Source organism: Protopterus annectens, chromosome 5.part0 (assembly GCF_019279795.1).
Source record: "Protopterus annectens isolate FY-2018-M chromosome 5.part0, PAN1.0, whole genome shotgun sequence".
Classification (NCBI taxonomy): domain Eukaryota; kingdom Metazoa; phylum Chordata; order Ceratodontiformes; family Protopteridae; genus Protopterus; species Protopterus annectens.
Genome location: NC_056735.1, coordinates 1,792,080,292 through 1,792,087,100, shown reverse-complemented (window position 1 = coordinate 1,792,087,100; position 6,809 = coordinate 1,792,080,292).

Sequence of the window (6,809 nt, the reverse complement as noted above, 5' to 3'; positions counted from 1 at the left end):
TGTAGCCTTAAGAATAATAGCTACAGGTACTTTCCAAAGACCTACTGGGGATATCATGGGGGTGTCACAGGCCTCTGCATCATGAGTACTCCACCAGTTCCTGGATGCCATGCTACCAAATGCCCATGACTACATATATTTCCCCAACACCAGTGAGGAATTTACCAGAAATATGCACCTCTGCCACCATGTAGCTGAATACCTGGAGGTACTGGTTGCCATAGACTGCACGCACATCCACATCAAAGCACCACCTGGTAAGCAGGGTAGGGTCTACATAAACCACAAGGGCTTCCCCTCCATCAACTGCCAGGTCATGTGCAATGCCCAGGGCATTAACATAAATGTTTGCTGGCAGTCCTGGAAGCTATAACAACTCCCACATCTGGCATTCCTCACAGCTGTATCAGGGATTTGCCAGGGGAGACATCCCATATGGCCATCTGGTGGGGGATGGTGGCTACGCACCGGACCCGTGGATGATGACATCCATTAGAAATGCACACACACCCATGCAAGAATGCTATAATGAGGCACACACAAACCAGGATCATTATAGCGCATGTGTTTGGGATGCTCAAGTCATGGTTCCACTGCCTGGACATATCTGGTGGATCATTGCAGTACTCTCCACTCAGATGTGCACACATGTTCATAGTATATGCCATGCTACACAATATGATCCTGTGGAAACAGCTGCAGCAGGAACAGGATGGGGAAGGGCTACACAGCCCTCCACCATTGCCAAGGTCCCCACAGGTGCAGAGGGACTCAGATGAGGAATCCCCTGAGCTAGCCTCTGTAGGCAGATGGAGACATGCCCAATATGGCCTGGCCTTGGCAAAGAGGCAACGCATAGTACACACAATGACACTGTAGGCACCCAAGGACTGACACCACTCTCTACTAGCACACAATAAAAAGGGATGACACACACACACATCACACTACTTGCAACTTACTATGTATAGGCAGTGCACCATGTGTATCCAACATAGGCAGACCTCAAGCTCTGTACACACAACTGCCACAGACACAAAGTAAGTCAGTTGCCATAACAGTAAATTAATGTATCAGTATGTTCTTCTAGCATATGTATGGTATTGTTGCATGCACACAAGGGAATGGGGTGGGCTACTCGGATAGCAGCAGACAACTGACAGCTATGTGGGACAACAGAAAATGTCTGCCCAATACTGGCCTCCCAACACTATGCAGTAGTACCCAAAGTGACAAATCCCACTGCACTATATGTGTGGGGCCAACTAACTGGTGGGTCATAGCTCATAGCCATTGATGTCAGTGTGGGGTCCCATACCCACCCCATCAGACCCACACAGCAAGTCAGCTGTAGAAAACCAGAGAGAAATGTCTAGAAAAGCTCCACAAATGGCAGCAATGTTGAAACACCCCCCCCCCCACAGACCCACATAGTCATAGCACAGCAGGTCTCACAGTTGCAGTAAGGCATTGAAGGGTAACAAGTCTGACATGCAAATGTATGCCATAACAATCTCACCTGTGCTCATTACTGATATGCCTATATAATGATAGTCCCCAAGACAGGGCACAATAGTATGGTAAATGGAATCAAAATGTAAAACAAATATCAGCACAGTGTCTGCAAATGTCTACAACTGACAGGTCTGCCCCCCTATATACCCACAGAAATGCAGTAACATGTATGTTTGCTGGGAAATATCAGCATAACACAGATTGGTAATACTGTCCAAATACACATGAAAACATGTTGCATGTGCTCAATATGCAGCGGTCAATGAGCTATGTCCATGTGTGGTCAATACTGTCAGGATCTGGCCAGCATGTTCTCCTGGCTGTCAGGCTGTCTGTCACAGGACCATGTGCAGATAACTGCAGTGCCAATGATTATGCATGTCAGTGACACCTATTGCTCTGCCACTAACATACCTGAAAGTCTCAGTGCTATGTGGCATATACTACACATACTGTTTAATGGACTTCTTGAGGGCTGTGTAGCCGAGGTGCTAGGGGTTTTGTGAATAATCATGCTTCTTGGTACTGTTGCCAGTGGTCATTGTCAATATGTTTTTTTCCTTGTTTTGTGTCTGCTTTTGTATATAGTGGACATGCCTGCACAGTACAATGCAGTCTGTACCCACACCCATAATACCAAAACTCTGACAGAAACATGTCTGAACAAGGGGAGAAGTAAATGTGGAACAAAGGCACAATGATAGGCATATGTGGTAAATATTGCCCTGACATATTGAGAAAGTTGTTAGGGTGAGGGGTGTGTAGTAACAGGAATTGTCTGAAGGTTATGTAGGCTGACACAGTAATGTCTGTCAATATTCTGTAACATCACTCTTCAATTATACTGAAATAACTTGCCATAAAAACGCATGTTTAAAATGTACAGCAGACAGGTATGGTCACACCAGGATATCACATCCCAGGTTACACAGATACTACAGAAGCAGAAGATCCCCAGCCAGTATATCAACAAGTTGCTGAACTATAACTCAACTGGATGTAGCTTCACCTCCCAAGAATGTACAATGCTGCCATTATAATATCAGTCTATGCATCATACAACTAGTATTCCTCTGGTAAAACACTATGATGATTTGAGGATGTCTGGCGCTAGGTAATGACACAATACATTGCACTGTCAGAATACAGATATGTCAGAAAATGTCTGCCAAAACAAACCATTACCCCAAGGAAAGTCCGCTTTACCTCTGAGAGGTATGCTTAAGCACACAAAACCCTGGACTGGAGTACACTTATCTCTGGAATGGAGTCCCACTCTAACTATGCGAGGTCACACTAGGCATGCTCCTACACTTAGAGACTCACAGGACATGTTAGAACCTACATTGTCTATATGACTATATTATGTAGACATATCTGTGCATACAGACAGCTATGTACACCTTAACTGTCCCTATACATATACATCAGACAGGATTACCCCCAGCTAGCTGTGGGTGGCCCATATGTGATATATCCACATCTGTTGTGTGTGACACACATGCAGACATATATGGCCAACAGATAATTATATATGTTAAGCATACACACACATAGATGTGAGGAAGTGAGGGACAGTGATAGAGAGAGAGAGAGAGAGACATGGCGGGACAGACACAGTAGCGTGGGTCATGCACATGGGTACCCTGAATGGCATACAGTGATGTCCTGTTGTGGACAGTGGCATACTGGTGTTAAACAGTGGCACATGCAAACATAAAAGGAGAGCCCCATTGTGTAAAGTACTGAGGTTGGTGTGTTAATATCACATCACCTGCGTGTGTGTGTGTGTGTGTGTGTGTGTGTGTGTGTGTGTGTGTGTGTGTGTGTGTGTGTGTGTGTGTGTCTGTAGGTCTAAGTATTAGCAGATTTTTCCCACTCAGTACACTTCACATTGCCCAACTGCACAAGATCTGCTGCTGTCATTCACCTTAGAAGTAGCATTGGACACCTGCTACCCCTGTAATCTCTGTAGTGCATGTGATAACTTTGTAACACTATAGTACAAGTAACTAGGTAGGTAGGAGTTCTAAACCCAATACTGGCAAGTGTGTGTGTGTGTGTGTGTGTGTGTGTGTGTGTGTGTGTGTGTGTGTGTGTGTGTGTGTGTGTGTGTGTGTGTGTGTGTGTGTGTGTGAGAGTGTGTGTGTGTGTGTGTGTGTGTGTGTGTGTGTGTGTGTGTGTGTGTGCGTGCATGTGCGTGCGTGTGCATGCATGTGCGTGCGTGCGTGTGTGTGCGTGTGTGTGTGTTTGTGTGTGTGTGTGTGTGTGAGAGAGAGACAGTTGTGTGTGTGTGTGTGTGTGTGTGTGTGTGTGTGTGTGTGTGTGTGTGTGTGTGTGTGTGTGTGTGTGACAGTTGTGTGTGCAAGATTGAGGGATTTGTTTGTTCGTTTATAGGTGAAACAGTTTTATGCCATTCCCACCCACAACACTTCCCACTGCCCCACTTTATCAGTCCAGATGATGTCATTCCCTTTATCAGCAACTTTGGCCAGCTGTCAGCCAAGTAAGCTCAGTAGTACTCAACTCTCCTTGTTAATAAGGAGAAATTAATCATAGGCACTAAACAGCCTATAATTGCAAAGTACCTTGCAAAGGTAAGGGAAAACAACTCTTGTACTTTACAAAAAAGCACCTAAACAGGCACATCCAAGGGTCAGCTTCTGGTGATTTCTCCTGTCCACCTGGTTAATCTGGGCATACTGGGGTAATGCAGCAACTGCCTCATGTACACTGACAATCCTCTCCTCCTACCACCCAACACTACAACCTGCGAGAGATGCACTTACATAGCCAAACTGGAAGCAAGGCTCTCTCTAGCCAAGATTGTGCTAGACAGTCAAGAGGAGAAGGATAACACATGCACTACACCTCAAGCAACACATAGCCCTTCAAAACCCACACCATCAACACCCACACATTGCAACACTAAACCCACATATGCAGAGGCCCTTAAGATTAACCTGCCCAAGCAACAAGGACCACCAAAGCTGAAATGCAAACAAACACCAGTCACAACCAAAGTGACACAGCTCACAAAACCAGTGTACCACCCAACAACAGTCCCTAAGGCAGGACAACGTAACCAACACTTTAGTCATAGGTGAGTCTATAGTCAGGCACACTGATGTCCCACTCACCAGGCTGAAAAAGGAGAAAATTACAGTCAGCTGCCTGTCAGGTGCCAGGATCCGCCACATAATGCATACACTAAAGTCACTCCACAACAAGTACAAATATGACTCTGTCATTGTCCATGTTGGAGTGAATGACTTGAGACATACCTCCCTGGGCTACATGAAGAGAGACATGGAAGAACTCTCGGATCATGTGGCCCAGGCATGTATGACTCTAGCCCTAAGTAGCATCTTGCTTTTGCCCAGAATGATACCACAGTATAAGGACAAAATGATTGACTTCAACAATTGGCTAAGCTTCTGGAGTCATTCAAAGGAGATCCAGCATCTGTCTGCCTGGGATGACATGATCAACAAACCACGATGCTTTGCCAGAGATGGTCTGCACCTGTCACCCCTAGGATTCAGGTTACTGGCTAAAGCTCTTGCCACTCCCTATAGTGCCTTTTTTAGGCAAGTTTCAAAGGTCAAAACCACCATCTTAACAGATACAAGCATGCAAAATCTGAAGGTAATGCTACTCAATGCTAGAAGTCTAAACCTCAAAATGCACTTTCTCAAAATGCTCCTAAAAATGGAGAACATCGATATCTGTGCAGTAACTGAGACCGGGTTCAAGGCTCCAGAGAGCACCCCTGTAATACCAGGCTACAACTCTTACCACACTTTTCAGCCACCAAACCAAGAACAAAACACTAAAGGTGGTGGAGTGCCCATATTCACCAAGGATATTCACACCTCCAGGCTAGTCGCCCAACACAATGCATCTGAAATTCTCCAGGTGTAACTAACACTAGGTAAGACTGCAATACAAACTGTAGCTTGCTACAGATCCCCCACCATGCCCCAAGATTCTCATTAAACCTTTCCAAACATACTGGAAAATATTAAGATACAACAAAACACCCTAATACTGGGTGATTTCAAATACCCTGCCATTAACAGGGAAAACTACTTGGGTACCAACACCTTTTCCCAGTGGTTCTTGGAATTCATAAATTCCAACACCCTGGATCAACTAATCCATTGTCCCACCAGGGGCTCCAATATCCTGGACCTGTTCATTACTAGCATGGGGGATAGATGCTCCACACCAGTAGTTACCCCCCTCATTGGTCAGGTCTGACCATAAGCTAATCACCCTTGACATCCACCCCCCCCAGTAAGGAAACCTCTGTAAAAAACTTCTCCAAAGCCAACTTCATGCTACTCAAGTCAGAAGTGACAAACCTCATGACACCCATGCAGATGGGCGCTGAAAGTTAAACTGCTGAATCCTACACTAAGGCACGGCACAAGCACATCCATGCATGCATGAATCGTGCCATCTCAAATAGAACCAAAACGCTCTCCTCCAAAAAAAAAGCCAATCTGGTGGTCCCCTACCATAAACAAACTATACAACAGAAGGAAGAAACTGTTGCAGAAAAGAGGAAAATCCCAGGATGCAAAAACTCCCTTACCAGCCTCAGTAGGAAGCTGAGACCCCTCATAAAATCCTCCAAAGCTAGTTACAAAAATAAAATTGCCAAAGATTCCAAAGACAACCATAAGGCATTCTATAGTTGTCCTAAGAATCTAAATGGCAATGCTCAGATCTCTCTGAGCTACAACAGAATGGCATTAAATATACTGATTCCCAAGAATATTGCCAATAGCCTGTCAGATCAATTTAGTGCCAACTTCACCGCCTCTCACCCCCTAAAGTGCCCATCTCAATACCAAATGATTGCCAAATTCTGGTAATCATGGCCACACAGGTAGAAACTGCACTCTCCAAAGCTAAGAATACAGTATCCATGGGACCAGATGACATCCCGGGCTGTGTGCTACATGAACTACAAAATGAACTGGCACCTCAACTAAGTGTCATGTTTAATCATAGCCTCACCTCAGGCTTTTTGCCTACTGAGTGGTGCATAGCTACAGTTATCCCACTCCACAAGAGAGGATCCACCTTGGATCCTGGGAACTATCATTCCATCAGTCTGACGAGCCTGATCTGCAAGAGCATGGAATGCATTATCATGGAACTTATAAACAAAGACATTGGCAGCCTTCAAACAATGGACCCCACCCAGTGTGCATTTGTGAAGGGCCTATCTTGTCTCCTGAACCTGATTGACTTATTCGAATCAGTCTCCAGAGCTGTGGATG